Source organism: Peromyscus eremicus, chromosome 15 (genome assembly GCF_949786415.1).
Source record: "Peromyscus eremicus chromosome 15, PerEre_H2_v1, whole genome shotgun sequence".
NCBI lineage: Eukaryota > Metazoa > Chordata > Mammalia > Rodentia > Cricetidae > Peromyscus > Peromyscus eremicus.
Genome location: NC_081431.1, coordinates 65,316,010 through 65,334,201, shown reverse-complemented (window position 1 = coordinate 65,334,201; position 18,192 = coordinate 65,316,010).

Here is an 18,192-nt window from a genome sequence, read left to right as displayed (position 1 = left end):
ACTCACCAGCAAGATGTGAAGGCAATAAGCAAAAAGCAAACATTTCCCCCGGGCCTCCTTGTAGCTGGTTGCCACTGGAAACTATCACTCACATTTAGGGTGGGTCCTCCTACTTCAGATAACCTGGTCAAGGAAACCCTCACAGGTGTGCCTAGCAGTTTATCGCTTGGTTGATTTTAGATCCGGTCAGGTTGATAACCAGATTAGCCCTCATATGCAGTGTTCAATAAAAATGAATTGGAAAGTAGGAGGCTTCCCCCCATGCTTTGTGAGATAATATCTTACACAGTCCAGGCTGGACTTGAACTAGTCATGGAGCCAAGATGGCCTTGGACCCCGATCCTCTGCCTCTACTTCTCAGTGTTGAGATTATAGGAGTGCACCATGATGCTCCTTGTTAACTCAGGAACTTGAATCCTTTTAAAAGAAAGATTTTACAGCTTCTCAGAGACATATCCAACTACAAACATCACTGATCTTGAACTTCAGAGCCCCCATTCAGTAAAATAAAAGTTACTTGAACACAGCTCAGTGATATCATAAAATTCAAACTGATCACCATGTCAGTCAGGACTAAGTGACTTCTAAGTGGGCAGCCTATACAACTTGGATACCCTTGAACCAGGAAATAACATGTCCCAGACAGGATGGAGCAGAGTTGGGGGCATCTTGTAGTACCACATAGGAAGGTGTGCAAATCAGAACTCGTAAGTTATTTATTTCTGAATTCTGGGTGTGTGTGTGTGTGTGCCTGTATTCATATGTATACAGATGCATATGCATGTAGAAAAGAGAGGACAACCCCTGGTGTCATTTCTCGGGAGCATCCACCTTATTTTTCTATTTAGTTTTATTTTTAATAATGAATATGAGCGTGTGTTTGTGGTGTGTGTGTGTGTGTGTGTGTGTGTGTGTGTGTATGTGTGTGTGTCAGGGAATGGGGTGCATACATACAACTGTAGGTCACAGCGGAGGTCAGAAGTATGTCTGATCTTCCTGGAGCTGGAGTTACAGGTGGTTCTGAGCTGCCCAATGTGGACGCTAGGTCCAGTGGTCTGGACCAGCAGTAAGTTCTCTGAACCACAGATGGAGTCACCTCTCCAACCCCATCTACCTTGTGTTTTGAGATAGGGTATGTCAGGTAATTTTTTGGAGACATGACACAAGCTAGGGTCACTTGAGATAAAGGAACCACAAACGAGGAAATGCCTCTGTAAGACTGGCCTGAGCTGGACGGTGGTGGCGCACGCCTTTAATCCCAGCACTCAGGAGGCAGAGGCAGGCAGATCTTTGTGAGTTCAAGGCCAGCCTGGTCTACAGAGTGAGATCCAGGAAAGGCACCAAAAAAAAGAAGAAGAAGAAAAAGAAGAAGAAGAAGAAGAAGAAGAAGAAGAAGAAGAAGAAGAAGAAGAAGACAACGATGGTGAAGAAGAAGAAAAGACTGGCCTGAAGGCAAGTCAAAGGGACATTTTCTTGATTAATGATTGATGTGGGAGGGCCCAGACCACCATGGGCAGTGCCACCCCAGGCAGGTGGTCCTCACAGCATAACAAAGCAAACTGAGTAAGCCATGGGGAGCGAGCCAGTAGGCAGTGCTCCTCCATGGTCTCTGCTTCAGCTCCTGCCTCCAGGTTCCTGCCTTGACTTCCTTCAATGGTGGGGTGTGGCTGGGACACGTTGGGCCAAATAAATTTGCTCAGTGTTTTCTCCCAGCAATAGAAGCTTAACTACAGCACAACGCAGGGTCTCTAACTGGTCTGCAGTATGCCAAATAGGCTAGGCTGGTCAGTAAGCTTAAGGGATCCACCTGTCTCCACCTCACCAGTGCTGGGCTTACAAGAGCATGCCACCAGGCTCAGGTTTTTAAAATCTGAGTTCTGGAGATCAAACTCATGCTTTCAGGGTGAGCGCTTGGCCACCTGATCCATCTCCCCAACCCTAAGTGTTGTGCAATTATTTACCCAACATTTATTACTAACACTTTCCCAAATCTGGATTTCAAATTTTGTATTTCATGTATTTATCCCAAAGAAAGCGTGTGTGCCAAGGCCCACTGTGTGGAGGTCAGAAGACAACTCGCAGAACTTAGTTCTCTCCTTCCACCACATGGGTCCTTGGGATTGAACTTGGGATGTTGGGCTTGGCAGCAGGGGCCTTCACTGAGCCATCTTGCTGACCTCAAAGTCTTCCTTTCATGTCTCCTAGTGGGTGGTAAAATGAATGAGGTCACAGGCAAAGCCTTCTTGTAGCCCATTAGAAACTTCCTTCAATATCCACACGGGTCACATACCTTCTGGGCACCAGCACTTTAACTGACTGTGACAGCTTAGACATGAGTCTGTAGAACCCTGTGGCTGTAAATGTCAGCAAGAGCCAGGAGAGGAGATTAATTATCCACACATCCCACATGCAGCTACTCTCCCACATGTTGCACGATGTTTCTGCAACATCAAAGAGAAATTTCTAGAAGGTTCTCTGGAACACTATTTTCCCTTCAGTGGGAGGTAGTGCCCAAAATACTCTACCACATCAAAGGTATTTATTACCTCAAGAAATCATTTTTTTTCTCATTAAAATAAAGCTTATAAAGACGTTTCAGAAAACACAAGTCCTGGTGGCAGGGGGATGGCTCGGTGGATAAAGCAATTGCAAGCATGAGGACTGACTGAGGTTTGAGTCCCCAGGACCCACATAAAGGCTGCATATGTGGGGATCCACCAAGGTAACTCCAGCCTCGGAATGCTGAGGCAGGGGATCATGGGAGCAATCTTGAGAGCTTCATTAGCCCAGTCCACAAGCTCGGGGTTCAGTTGAGGGACCCTGCCTCAAGGAATAGTTGAGAGCACTCAAGGAAGATTCAGATGTTAGCCTTAGACTTCCATGTGCACACACATGCACGTGCGCCTGCACATATATGTGCGCACACACATACGATCATATACAAATGCATACCACACATACAAATCTGCAAAAATTTAAACACACGCGGTACTGACAGGAAGGAGAGAAGTCTGAAAGTTTTGATGGGAAGAGCCTAGCAGGCACTCATGTATGGCATCTTGATGCCCCAGGACAGGTCCCAGCTTAAGCTTCTGTCTCCACTCCGGCATCTTGAATACCCTCAGCACTACCAACCAAAGTCACACTTGGGATTCTGAGACTTCCCTGAGTATTTTCTCCCTCAACCTGGATGGTGCCATGTCAGTTTCTATGCTGTGGGTTTTGAATGGGTGGTGGGCAGCATTGTGATATCAACATTGAGTGAGGTAAACAATGCTGACCGACTCCCTGGATTAGCTACTTTCCCGAAGCTGTATAAAATACCATGACCAGAAGCAACTTAGGGGAGAAAATGGTTTATTTGTGCTAGCAATCCTAGAGGGATGGAGCCCATCAGGGAGGCGTAGACCGGGCATCAAAACCAGGAAGCTGACGGATCCCATTTTTACCTGCACACAGAAAGTGGGGGATGGGAAGAGGAAATGTGGTGAGACTACAAATCCTCAAAGCCCAACCCCAGTCACACGCTTCCTTCCTGCAGAGGTCCTATTTCTCAGACAGCACTACTAACTGGCAGCAGCTGGTCAAGCACTCAAGTCTATGAGGGACATTACTCATTCAAAGCACTACATTCCTTTGGCCCAGTTTTAATGATGAATATTTGGTTTACTTATTTATTATTTCAGTCTTTGGACAAGTATTAGTAAAAGGGGCTGGAGAAGTGACTCGGTCAGAAAAAAAAATGCTCACTGTGCAAGTGTTTAGGACCTGAGTTCAATCCCCAGAACCCATGTAGAGAAAGCCGGGCATGGTGGCACGCACCTGTAACCCCAGTGCTGGGAAGGCAGAGACACGGAAATCCTTGAAGCTTGCTAGTCAGCTAGCCTAGAGAACCCAGAGAGCTCCAAGCCAATGACACCCTGGGTCAAAAAGAAAAAGAAAAAATGTGGCGAGAGTCTGAGGAAGTGTGACAGCTGAGGTTGTCCTCTGACCTTCGTGTGCAGGCACGTACTCACATACACACATAACTGTGTGTGCACACACAACTTCAGTATCGGGAGTGCTTCACGATTTGACAAAAACTCCAAAAGTAGCTTGACAATCTTAATTAGCTCTGGTAGATTATTAAAATGACGTGTAACTCCTTCCCTCGGCTTGTGGGGTTATTTCCGTGGACTTGAACTAACATGCAGGGCAAGGGCTGCACTAGAGCATCATTTCAACTCACAATCGCTGGGAAAGTTCTCAGCTAATTACCCTTTTTTTTTCCTTTTATTGAGACTTTCAGATAATTTGTGTATTTTACATGTGTAGAAAGGCTTGGTTCAGACTAGCCTCATCTCAAATGTTATATAGCTGCTTGGGCTAACAGTTGTGGGACTTAAAAGCATCAATCTACAGCGCCCCATCTGTCTGTCTGTCTGTCTGTCTGTCAGAGGGTCTATGTAGCCCATGCTGGCCTCAAGCTTATTGTGTAGCTCAGGCTGGCCTTGAACTTCTGGCCTTGCCTCTGCTTCCCAAGCACCCAGCTTCCGGGTGTGGACCACCACACCCATTATGCAATGCTTTGGCCAAAAGGCAGGGCTTTGTTCATGCTAGGCAAACACTCTACCAACTGAGCCACATCCCCAGCCCCTCTATGTCCTTTCTTTTTAAACCAGAGGTGAGACATGTTGGTGACAGTACACACAACTGACTAGAAACAGTCCAAACAATTCAAGTTCGATCTGGAGAACAGTGCAGAAACTCTTTCTCCCTCAGTGAGCTAGCATGATGGATGCTCCTTTGAAAGAAAGGCGGAGAAAAGATGTCTTGAATTGTTCTCAGAAACACATTGGATTTAGCCTTGTTGGAACAATCAGGGAGAGAAGAAAGAGCCAGTCAGGCTTCGGGGAAATGGCCAAGGTCTTGGTCCCCAGGGACTAAAGCACTTCTGCTTATCTTAGCTCAGGGAGATTTGTACAAACTTTGGGGCTAATGTATTATTTCTCAAATATCACACTGGTTCTGAGGGCTCCTCAGCAATGGTAATATGGTCCGAGCTTTGAAAATACACTTGGAAGTTACGGGAGTCAACAGTCTGTCTATCTGACTTTCCTCCTGGCTCACTCTATGGCACTTCCAGGGGCTTCTAGCTTGACAATTATCTTTCCTTCCTTGTAGTACCCAAACGATTTCCCTGCCAACTGTCCTAATGCTCCTAGATTTTTCTTGGGTGAACAGTATTATAGCATCATATTTTAATCTAAGATCTACCTGACAATTGGCCCATAAGTATCTGTAGATTAGAAATGATGTGTGTATGAGTGAACACATAAGCGCATGCTCATACCATTACTCTCTTTTCCAATTATTTATCTTTTATTGTTGTGGGCCATGCATGTGGAGGTCAGAGGACAACTTGCCAGAGTGGTTCTCTCCTTCCACCATGTGGCTTCCAGGAATCAAACTCCGGTCATCAGGCTTGATGCAATTGCAGTCACCCACTGGGCCATCTGGTAGGCCTATTATTACATGCTTTCAAGCAGTCTTCCTGGGATGGGAAGGGATATAGTGATGTGGCTTAGAATACAATCTGCAAAACCAAGCAAAATCAAACTTCAGTTTCAATGCTGTCCCTTGCCGTTTGTCATCTCAAACATATATTACGTCATTTTTGGATGCCTCGGCTTCCTCAGCTACAAGGTGGAAATCATGTCATCAAGTTCTTACTGTTCCTATAGGGGTGAAATGAGATGAAGTATGCAAAGTACTCAGAAGTGTCTGCTACATCCTAGAGGCTGAAATAGCAGCCAGATTTACCATTATTATTATCTTCGTACTAAGTTATTATTATTACTTTTGCTTGAAAAGTGCTCACTGGGGAGGTAGCTCAGTAACATGCTTTCTGCACCAGCATGAGGACCTGAGCTCAGAACCCCAGTACCCATGTAAGAAGCCAGACATGGTGGTAAGTGTCTATAACCATGATGTGGGGGAGGCAGAAACAAGCAGAGTCTGGGAGCTCACTAGCCAGCCAGTCTAGCTGGATCCACGAGCTCCAGGTTCAGTGAAAGACTGTAGAGAAAAAAAGATGGGGAGAGTCTAAGGAACATACTCAACATCAACCATCTAGCCTCTACACAGACACAGACACACACACACACACACACACACACACACACACACACATACATACAAAGCCTCACTTCTGGTGCCGTCAGTTTCATCTTTACAATGTAACATGTAATCCATGCAAACATGTACATACACCACATATGACACCAAATACATACCTATATCATTACATTACTCTGTTTTATTATTAGTTACTGGTTTTTGTTTTGTTTTATTCTGGAACTCACTTTGTAGACTAGGCTGGCCTCAAACTCAGTGATCCACCTGCCTCTGCCTCCCGAGTGCTGGGGTTAAAGGCATGTGCCACCAATGCCTGGCTTAGTTACTGGTTTTTATTAACTAAATTTATTTATTTATTTATTTATTTATTTATTTATTTATTTATTTATTTATTTATTTATTTAGTGTGTGTGTATGTGTATGTGTGTAGATCTGAGGACAACTTTAGGGAGTTAGTTCCCTCCTTCTAACATATGTGTCGAATCAAACTCAGGTCATTAGACATGGCAGCACCTTTTACCCACTGAGCCATATCACCATTGCTGGGCATGTTCTTAATCTCTCATTTGACTAATTTACACATGAAACTCGATCATAGCTGTGTATATGGAGCATAGTGTATTTAAGATGATTACAAGGATCTCCAGGGGGTGAGGAGGAGGACACTATGTAAAGTAAGAAAGAAGCCCATCCCCAAAGACCACATACTGCATTATTCCATACATGTGCTATTTCAGGAGTATCAGAATCCACAGGGGTAGGTGGTAGATTAATGTTTGTCAAGGGCATAGGGGAGACTATTGCTAATGGATATGAACTTCCTCCTGGGGTGATAAAATTGTTCAGAAATTGATAGAAGTGTTGGCTGCATAATTTTCTAAATATGTATTTTAAAAGTCATTGCATTGTACAAAAGAAGTAGGCTTTTTTTTTTTTTTTTTTTTTTTTTTTTTTTTTTTTTTTTTTTTTTGGTGAAGGGCCAGGTAGCAAAGACTTTAGATTTTGTTGGCCATATGATCTTTCACTGACCTGCTCAGGTCTCACACTAGAGCAGAAGCCACCACAGGTAATATGTAATGACCAGGCATAGTGGATTCTAAGAAAATCTTATTTATAAGGTTAAGGAGTTAGCTCAGATAATAAAATGCTTACCTGAGTTTGATTGCCAAAAGCCAGTTTAGAAAGGCAGCCATGGTGGGATACTGTTGGATGGTCTGTATGTCAAATGTGTTGCTCTGATTGGTCAATAAATAAAACACTGATTGGCCAGTAGCCAGGCAGGAAGTATAGGCGGGACTAACAGAGAGGAGAACTGAGAGAACAGGAAGGCAGAGGGAGACACTGCCAGCCCCCGCCATGACAAGCAGCATGTGAAGATGCCGGTAAGCCATGAGCCATGTGGCAAGGTACAGATTTATAGAAATGGGTTAATTTAAGATGTAAGAATTAGATCGCTAGAAGTCTGATCCATTGGGCCAAACAGTTTAAATAATGTAAGTGTCTGTGTGTTTATTTTAGAAGTGGGCTGTCAGACTGCTGGGGCTTGGCAAGACCTGGAGAGAATTCTCCAGCTACAGTGGGACAAGCTTGTAATCCCAGAGCTGGGGAGGCAGAGACTAGCAGCTTCCAGGTGCTTGCTCTCCAACTTGGCAAATTCCAGGGCAATAAGAGAACCTGTCTTAAAAAGAAAAAAAAAATCAGACAGCACCTGAGGAAGGACACCCAAGGTTCTTCTCAAGCCTACAGACACACAAGTGCACATGTACACTCCCCACATACATCTGCATACACATGAATATACATACTCACATACATACACACACTCAAAAAAACTAGTAACTGGCTTAAGAAGTAGCTTGAACACAGAAAGGTGTCAAGGGGATCCCCAGTTACTATGGGAACAAACCCAAAGTTCCCTTCCCCTCAAAACCTGTGCCTTACATTGAACCCTCTACAAGGCCAGCCTTGCAGAACTGATTACATCTTCCATGACTGCGGAAAGATCAGTATGGTAGGGTCCAGAGCCTAATAACAATGTATCTAGCCTCTTTAATAGCCATTCCTTGGCCACTTCTGTGTCTAACCTAACATCCCTGTAGCTATTAGGTAAATTCTTTGAATGTGAAAACAGAAATCTAGCATCCACCAACCCAAAGGTTACAAATATCATCAGACAGCGTCTGAAACCCATAGGAGAGAATTCTCCGGTTTACTATAACTTCCCTACCTGATGTTTCCATCAAGATACTTGAGAAGTGTCTTAATTTATGACTTTCTTTGTTCCGTTATTATAAAAATTTCATGAAACTGGTACCATGTTGGAACCTAGTAATTGGGGTATGCTCAATCTATGTTCCCGGGCTAGGGGCACTCACATTTAACACCAAAATAAATTATCTTTTATTCTCTTTAGGTAAGAGCTGTGTATTTGTGTTGACAATAGTTCATGGATCAGAAGCATAGGTCATAATGTGAGACCTATGATTGACATCTGGAGTGGAGAGCAGCCTTGGGGGGGCTGAGTCCTGGATCTGTGGGATCGAACCACATCTCCAGGTTAGACAGTGTGGGAAAGTATCACACATATTTTGGTCCAGGGGTGGCATGTTCTTGCTGAATATTGAATACGTGTACAAGTGTCTTTGTGAAGGTGGAGAAGCACATGGTCCTGTCTGTTGCCCCTTTTATCAGCCCTGCACAACTTACCTTACACATCTCTGTCTCCAGTCACCTTCCTTGTCACTGTCGTAGCTCCATTTCTGTCGCTGTGATAAAATACCACAACAAAAGGCAGCTTTGGGATGGAAGGGTTTATTTGGCTTACAGTTCCAAATGAGAATTCATCACTTTGTGGAAATCAAGACAGAAGCTCAAGCAGCTGGTCGCATCACTTCCACAGGCATGAGCACAGGGAGTAAATGCATCCTTGCTTGCTTGTGTTCTTTGTTTTTATTATAGTAGCTTTCTCTTCTTTGACACAGTTCTGGACCACCTGCCTAGGGAATGGTGCCATCCACAGTGGGCTGGGTCTTCCCGCATCAATTAATAGTTAAGTCTCCAACAGATAGTTTCACAGGTCCACCTGACCTAGATAATTCCTCATTAAGACTCTCTTCCCAGTCCCCTCTCCTTCCCGCTCCTTCCCCCGTCGCCCCCTCAATCCCTCCTCTCTCTCTCTCTCTCTCTCTCTCTCTCTCTCTCTCTCTCTCTCTCTCTCTCTGTCTCTCTCTCTGTGTCTTTCTCTCTTTGTCTCTCTCCCCCCCATAAAGCTCTAAAAAGGTAAAAAAAAAAAAAGACTCTCTTCCCACGTGATTATAGATTGTGTCAAGTTGACCATTAAAACTAACCAAAATCCTCTCTTGTTTTCCACCCTGTACTCCAATACCAGAGGTTCTTAGACCACATGAGAAATCTTCAACTCTGATGTCACTATGATGGGAGACACTGAGGGGTTCTCTCTGTTCTCTATTCCTATCACACATGTGTACTGCGTATTGCAGCAAGGAATCTTTATACACACCTGCTGTAAGTAGCCTGCCATGGATATGCTGTCAGCAGTTTCCTAGCCCTGAGTTAACCTTTAATCTAGATGTCACCCAAAATGCGACTCGGGAGGAATGAAAGACTAGTGGCCTGCACGCAGAGAGAGAAAGCAATAAAGAGAAAAGCACCAATGCCATGGATCTCAGAGACGAGACTGACCACCTGACCAGAGGGGCGAGGCTAACCTTTGGAATGATTGACAGCCTTTGTTTCCCCTCCCTATGTAACCTGATGACTAAAGAGGAGTTGGAAGACAGATGTCTCTAGGGTATTTCCTCTGACTTCTCAGGTTGTTAAGTTTGGGGGCTAGGAGCTAATGAGGCCACGCCTCCAAGCAGCAGCCCCTTTCTTATTGCTGCTGTAGACAGAATGGCAAGCTCCTTACCAAGACCCAACCCCATGAGACTCCCCAGGCTCTAGGATTCCAGAAGAGCGGACACTGGTCTCACTTTCCCCGAAGAAGTTTACAGGCTCAGGACCACAGACTCCAAATATCGGAAAGCTACAAATATAATAGATACACTTCAGTTTGATGTGTGCCCCCCACAACCTTGGAGTTAAACAGAGTCACGTGTTCTGTCTCCAGAATACAGGACTTCCTCCTGCCCCTTTGCTACCCAGAAATCACAGTCAGCCTGGCTGCAGACCCAAGCTGTGGAGACTCACCCACTCTATAGTGTGAAACTTTTCCTGTTCTATGAGACCTAGAATAGGGCCTCTACTCTGCCTCAGGGGCCTGAAATCTCTTCAGAGCCCCCGCCCCACTGTCTGCCTGTCTGCCTGTCTGCCTGTCTGTCTGTCTACGGCACTGGGACTTGAACTCTCCTCAAAGGAGAGTTCTGTCTTTCGGTGGTGTTAATAATTCTCCTAATAAATATTTACCCCAAGGACGATCTGCCTCAGTGACCCCCTCGGTCCCCAAAGGCAAAACCATTCAGCTTGCTGACGCTGAATAACGTGTAGTTTTAAGACCTGGTTCCTGGCTCTGCTGATTGTCTTCTCTGAGTGACGGTGATATCACAAGGCAAATTCGGTTTCAACTTCATGTCCCCTTGTACCCTAACTCTCTCAACAGCATCCACAGTTCATTGCTGTGATACGTTCTTTCTGTTCACAAGGGACTCTTTTGCATCCCCATCCCTTGTCTTCAGGCACAATCAGCCATCTGAAAACCCAGCCCAAAGATGAATCCACCTCTCTGTCTGCGTCACACCATCGCAGCAGAAAGTGGCCAAAGGAAAGCAGGCATCTAGCAAGACTTATCTCAATTGAGATCTGTGGCACATACTACCAGTGGGCCCAGAGCTACTTACCACTCCTGCCAGGCAGTTCACACCCCTACTTCACAATGAGTAATTCACACTTCACTCTTCGCACATTGCCCACCCCGTCATGCCTACATCAGCTGAATTTAACTGAGAAAATAGCAATAGCAGAAGAGAACTTTCCTGTGCCTTCCTGGGTGCTTTTCTGGAACACTCCTGCTCACTCTTTTTGACTTCATTTCCCACGGCCATACACTTCATCTTCCCTCTGAGAAGCAATGTGCTCCTCACTTCACACACTCATGACTCATGTTACTCCATAGCAGTAGCCGGAGCATCTAAGACCATTTGACTCATTCCTTGGGGCTTCAGTTGTAAGTTGCAGCATGGAAAAAAAAAAGTCTTACTGTCCTAACTGAGGTCAAGTGTTGTTTTTTTCTGTGGGAATAACTTGATAATATTACTGCTGCCATATTGGAGGAGAGGTTACCATGGCAACCACTGGAGTAGCACAGTACACAGTTTTAACCAGGACTATGACAATGGTAATGTCATAGCTGTTGGGGGCTGGAGAGATGGCTCAGAGGTTAAGAGCACTGGCTGTTCTTCCAGAGGTCCTGAGTTCAATTCCCAGCAACCACATGGTGGCTCACTACCATCTGTAATGAGATCTGGTGCCCTCTTCTGGCCTGAAGGGATACATGCAAAAGAACACTGTATACATAATAAATAAATCTTTAAAAAAAAAAAAAAAATGTCATAGCTGTTGACAACCCCTAGTAGGAGAAGGGAGTATCACATCAGCCTCATTTGATATTCCTGCCACTAGCCCGTCCTGCTCACACTTAGCTGCAAGGGATTCTGGTAGATGCTAGAGTACATAAGAAGTAAAAGTCTGGGACCTGCAAGATGGCTCAATGGGTAAAGACATTTGCCACCAAGTCTGAGGATCTGAATTCAGTTCTCCTGATCCCACATGATGGAAAAAAAACAACTCCTGCAAGTGGTTCTGTGACCTCCACTTACATGCTATGGTACATGTGCCCCACCTCCCACATATACACATACTAAAATAAACAAATTGTTAAAGGGTAGGGAAACTCCAAAACACAGCTTTCGTGAAATTATCATCCAGGATGGGTAGGATAGTGATGACATAACCGTTTGGGGTCACTCATGCTCCCTATAATAACCTATTACTCATGATCTGTAATTAAGTTCAATAAATTCATGAACTTACCAAGTTCAGCTTCAAAGAAATCCTTACTTTGGCCCTTGGGCCCCATCTAGGTTAATGAAACAGACATCTGTTCGTGTCTCCCCAGGAAAAATTAATTAACACAACAGGTTTTGACCTCCAGCCTATCAGCTGTAGCTATGGGAAGAGGTTATGATTTCACATGAGGCTATTAAAAAGGTCAACCATCAAAAATAAAGGACTGGACCAATGAGATGGCTCAGTAGGTAAAGGTATATGCCTCCAAGTGTTCAATCCCCAGAACTCACATGATAGAAGAAGACAGACACCCACAGATTGTCCTCTGACCTCCATATATGCACTGTAGCACACATACACACACACACAGAAAAGACATGTGCAAATTAAATACATAAATGTGATCAAATTTTTTAAAGAAAAAATACAAAATCATCACTAGCCAAAAACAAACAAATAAAACAGAAAGCTCCAAAAGCTTGTCTTCCACTGAGATAAACTACAAGTGTACCAGGGCGTTAAACGTTTAGAGAATCTAGTTTTTCTAAATTACTGAAAATGAAGAAATAGCATCATAGAATGAATCTAAGGAAAGCATAGCTAAATGGAACATATCTTTGGCTCTGTGTCTCCAAGACCTCAAGTGACTCAGAGCCCAGGACTAGCTATACTGATCTTTATTAATCCAGCAAATATCACGGCACCTAGAATTCAATATTTGCTGGATTGAAGAGAGCCTCCTGGAAGATAATGAAAAAAGAAAAACTGACTCTGTGGTCAGCACTGCAGCCATCCTTGTCTGTAAGATGGAAGAATTCAATTCTTCTACCGTAGTCTGTCCTGAAGGATGCGAAGAAAATCTTTATTTGGGTGACATCTGGTCACGAGTTGGATGGTGGTTTCATACCAAGCTTGCAATTCAGCAGTGCCTTTCAGCTAACTGTTGCCCACACCGTGTCTCTAAAAGCCATGGGCAGACACTGCAGCACTTCTCCGAGGTGGCATTTCCATGGAGAGATGAGGGTGGAGTGGGCCGCTTCTGACCAAATCAGGAACAGAGCTGAGAAACCTGGCGATGTGGCTCTGAGCCACGGGGAGTGAATGGGAGGCAGCAGGCTGTGTCAGAACCACCTGCTGGACTGCTTGAACTTTGCCTGCCCCTTATGTGACGCTAGAGGTACCCAAGTGGCTGCAGCGGTCTTATTGAGTCACTTAGAGGGGAGAGGTGAAGGGACCAGAATATGACAAGCGAAAGTATTTTGAAAATCCCAGCCTCCTCTCCTCCTCTCCTCCTTTACTCTCTGGAACACCAGACACCTTAAGAGCTAGATTTGGGTTGGATCTGTCCTTCTCAAATATCAGCATGTATTTTATATATGCATAAATATATTCATGTATATGCCATTGGATTCTAGAAAGGATGGCAGATGGCTTACAGGGATATACAAAATACAGAAAAAAAGGAGTATAAAAAAATAGAAATAAAATGCCAGAGATTAAAAAAAAATTAAAAAATTCAAGTGTAGATAGCCCTAAGTGTGTGTGTGTGTATGTGTGTGTGTGTGCATGCGCACACATGTGTGTACGCACATATGCTTGTGTAAGCCAGGGGTCAATGTCAGATGTTTTCCTCAATCACTCTCTACCCTCTTTTCTTTAGAATGGGACTGGGACTCAGTGATCCAGCTAGACTGGCTGGCCAGCAAGCCCCAGGCGTCTCCTGTCACCGCTTCCTCAGCAATGGGGTTGCAGCGCTTGGTTTTGTGACATGAGCCTTCAACTCAAATCCTCCTGCTTTCATGACAAGTACGAAACTGACTGAGCCATCTCCCCAGGCCCCTGAATGCACTCTCATGAAATTTCCACTGCACTGATGGATGAGAGGAAGTAGGCAGACTGAAGACAGGGGCATTCAGAGAGTGTGGGGCACTGGAGCATCTTCTGGAGAAGATGAACATACATTGCTAAGTTAGAGTGCTCAGAAGCAAGGATCCAGCTGGATAGACCTGGTATTGCCACAGGGTCCCTGCCCCGGCCAGCAGGGCTTCAACGGGTTCTCGACCACCCTAAGGACGGAATGATAGGGACAGGAGACACAAAGGAAATACACCACGTCAAGATTCTGATCAAGGTGCAACTTTATTTTTCTCCAGGAGGGTTTATGTAGTTCCTGCAGGGTGGGGGGAGCAAGAAGCTGTTATCTGCATAGGGTGGGGCAAGCTAACAGGATGTTTGTGTAGGATGTTTACAGGGTGAAAAGGTCAAGGGCTCTGACTCAATGTCCTGTTGCTAGGCAACCTGACGTAAGATGATCTAGTTCCCTGTCTTATCTGGGGTCTGTATTTTTCCACTAACTAGAGATTCTGTCCTTGTCCCTGACAGATCCCCACAAGAGAAACTTTGGAACTTAAGGAGTCACTAGCCAGAGTCGGGGGTTGTTATTAGGTCTTGTGACCATCCCTCCTACTCGGAGTGTGGTCGAGGCGTACGGATTCCAGCCTTTGATGTTCAGGTCATTTATTCCTACCACAGCCCTGGACAACTGGCCTCTGGTGGTTGGGCAGTGTAGAAGACAGGTGGAGCTTGGAGAATGACTGATTATCTTGAACCAGGTGCCGCCTTCAGTGGCAACTCCTCTTCCAGATACAGCTTTGTGGATAGAACAAACACACCCTCTACTGCCTGGTAGATGACTGTCAACCAGAACAATGCCCTTTTCTTTGGATTTATTAATAAAACCGTCAAAAGAGGTTTGCTTTCAGCTGTGAAGGCTGACTACACACCTTCACTGATCCACTGCTGTGTAGAGAATGATAGCCATGACTTTGGTTTTGAATGAGTGGGGTTATTGAGCATGATAGTTATGATTTTGGTTTTGAATGAGAGGGATTATTAAGCAAGTAGCAAGCAAATGTAAGGCAATAAAAAGCAAGTAGCAAATAGCTAAGAAAATATCGTCAAATTAGGGGCTTACAGCATGGAGTAGAAGACACCGGGAAAAACCCCCTGAAACATTAGTACTTAGTTCCTGATTTCCAGGCAGAGCAGATCCTTGTCTCCACCAGTCAAGGTCTAGGTTCTTATTCCTATTACAGACATTTTGATACCATGGGGTAGACAATAGTAACCTCTACTGGAAATGGTTTGCCTCTTATCTGTTCTCATGGGCACAATGTTTTTGAGTTTTGGTTTTGTTTGGTTTTGAGATTTGTTTTTGTGTGTAGGACCATTCTGCTTGAATGTATGTCTGTCCACCACGTGCCTGCCTGCAGAGGTGGAAGACAGCCTTGGATCCCCTAGAACTGGACTTACAGATGGTTGTAAGCCTCCACGTAGACGCCGGTAACCGAACACAGGTCCTCTGCAAGAGCAACAAGGGCTTTTAACCTGTGAGCCATCTCTCCAACTCCAAGGTGCAATGTTCTTAATACCTTTAGTTTCTGCTTTTCCCTTCATTCCGTTACAATGCCAGGGAGCCTGCCTGTCCCAGAACTAGGGAAGGACCCTTGAAATAAATATGATTAACTTAGAGACAAGGTAGCTCATCTTGTCTAAGAGTCAGCTTTCAACTACTACAAACAACACATGGCAATTTACCAATATAATTCATATTACATCTGGAAACTATGCATAACGTAGTCCATAAAAACCCCCTTACTCTTCAGGACAATAGGCTAGCTCACTGAAATGATGGTATTACAGTGATGAGACTGGGTAAGCAGCTACTTTAGGCACATTGGGATATTATTCACATTGGGGCAAGGGAAATAAATTTCTCCAAAGACAATGGAATGTTATGACCTCCAAGAGCATATCAAGATATCTCTTTCAGGCCTGTCATGGTAACACACATCTGTAATCCCAGAATTTGAGAGGTGGATGGAGGTCAAGGGTCATCAGCTACACTGTGCTACTAGAGACCCTATTCAAAGAAGGAGTAGAAAGAGGAAGAGGAGGAAGCAGAGGAAAAAGGAGGAAGAGGAGAAGGAAAGGAGAGAAAAGAACTCTCAAGGTGAAGGGTGGTTGCTACATCAGACCCTTCCTACCACTAGGAAAGGACAGTATATAACAAGACTTTTTGGATCTGGGAGGCAACACACCCAGCTGTTGTGTGATACTTTGATCACATTCTGACAAAAAAGTTTGCTTTGAATCAGAGGGCAGAGCTAGTCACTAGCTGACTAAAATTAACCATAGAGGTTTTGGAGGACTGAGGACAGATAGAGAGACAGGAATTAGTAAGTTGGGGCTTAGAGAGGATCTCAGTCCTTTTGGATGGAGAAACGGAAGAGATAGGAGGTCATTGATTACATCTCTGCTGCTTCTCTGATCATTCAAGTTCTAACTCCCAATTTTTTATTAATAAAGAATAATTAGATAAATGCATCACCCAGCTATCAAATGACCCCCAAAGCCTCCCATTTTCAGTGGGTCACAGTGGGGAAAAAACCCAAAGCGGGTTGGTGTTACTATTCAAGTACCTGCACCACTGATCACATGACCTACAATTGACTACACTACCTTCTCTGTTTCAACTTGCACCTATGGGCTCATAAGGCCAGTGGACAGAGTCCACGGTTCACAGATTGTTCTGCATGTGGGAGTCTGTAGCAGAAGCACTTCAATCTCACACCGAGATGAGCCAGGACAGCGAGTGTCGACCAGCCTCTTTACCAAGTCAGTTCTGTCCTCTTAGATGATTCTAGGCTGTGCCAGGTTGACAGTTAAAATTACCTAGAATAGGAACCATTCCTTAGGACAATAGAGGGGTACTTGGACACCCCCCCCCCGCCCCTCCATGATAGAAGAGAAGACATTTTGCTCTCGACCATGTACTCTATGAAAGGATTTGCCTTCTCCACCTACAAAGCTTCCAACAGAGCTACAGTCTGTGGACTTGCAGAGCACTGTGTGTCTACACGGTGTTCCACACAGCCTTACTTCTAACCACAGAACTTGATTTGTAGCAAATAAAAGACAGCAATCGGGTGCTGTGTATGGAATTTACTTGTCATTATGATGCTCTTCATTAGCCCGAGATAGCTGACTTGATAGAATAGTGGGATGGTCTTTTTAATTCTCCATTCCAGCAATGATCGTGTGGTAAAACCTTGAAGTGTGGAGCAAAGTCCCCAGCAGCTAATATGCTCTACACCAATATCTATTATCCGTTGTCTCTCCTGCAATAGGGGCACCAGTTTGAGAAATGTGACAGTTTTCATTGTCAACTTGACACAATCCACAATCACTAGGGAGAGACTTGCAATGAGGGGTTGTCTAGATCAGCTTGTCCTGTGGGCAAGTCTGTGTATGGTTGTGTTCATTACATTCATTAAGACTCAGCCCACTATTGGAGACACCATTCCCTTGGCTTGGGTCCCGGGTTGTATACAATGGAGAAGACGAGCTGAGCTTGAGCATGCATGCATTCATTCTCTCTCTGCTCTTGACTGGATAGGAACAGCTGCTCCAAGTCCCTGCCTCCTTCACTTCCCTACTTCTCAACAGTAACTGAGAATTATAAGCTAGAACAGAGCTTTTCCCCTCCAAGTTCCTTCTGCCAGGGCATTTGTCTCAACAACTGGAGGGAAGCTAGGAGAGGAATTGTAGCTGAAGAGCTTCTCTCCAGGTCCCACCACCCATGTATAAAATAGTCACTCAGATGCTTATATTACTTATAAACTGTATGGCCATGGCAGGCTTCTTGTTATCTACTTCTTTTATCTTAAATTAACCCATATCTATTAATCTATACCTTGCCATGTGGCTCGTGGCTTACCAACATCTTCACATGCTGCTTGTCATGGTGGTGGCTGGCAGTGTCTCCCTGACTCAGTCTTCCACTTCCCAGAATTCTCCTCTCTCCTTGTCCTGCCTATACTTCCTGCCTGGCTACTGGCCAATCAGTGTTTTATTTATACAGAGCGATATCCACAGCAAGGAATCAAGTGGTAAAATGGGAGGCAGAGCCTAGAATCCCAACACTTCTGCAGCAAGAAGGGAAGTAGAGACGTGAGAACCTGATAGCCAGGCAAATAACAAAGGGACTCT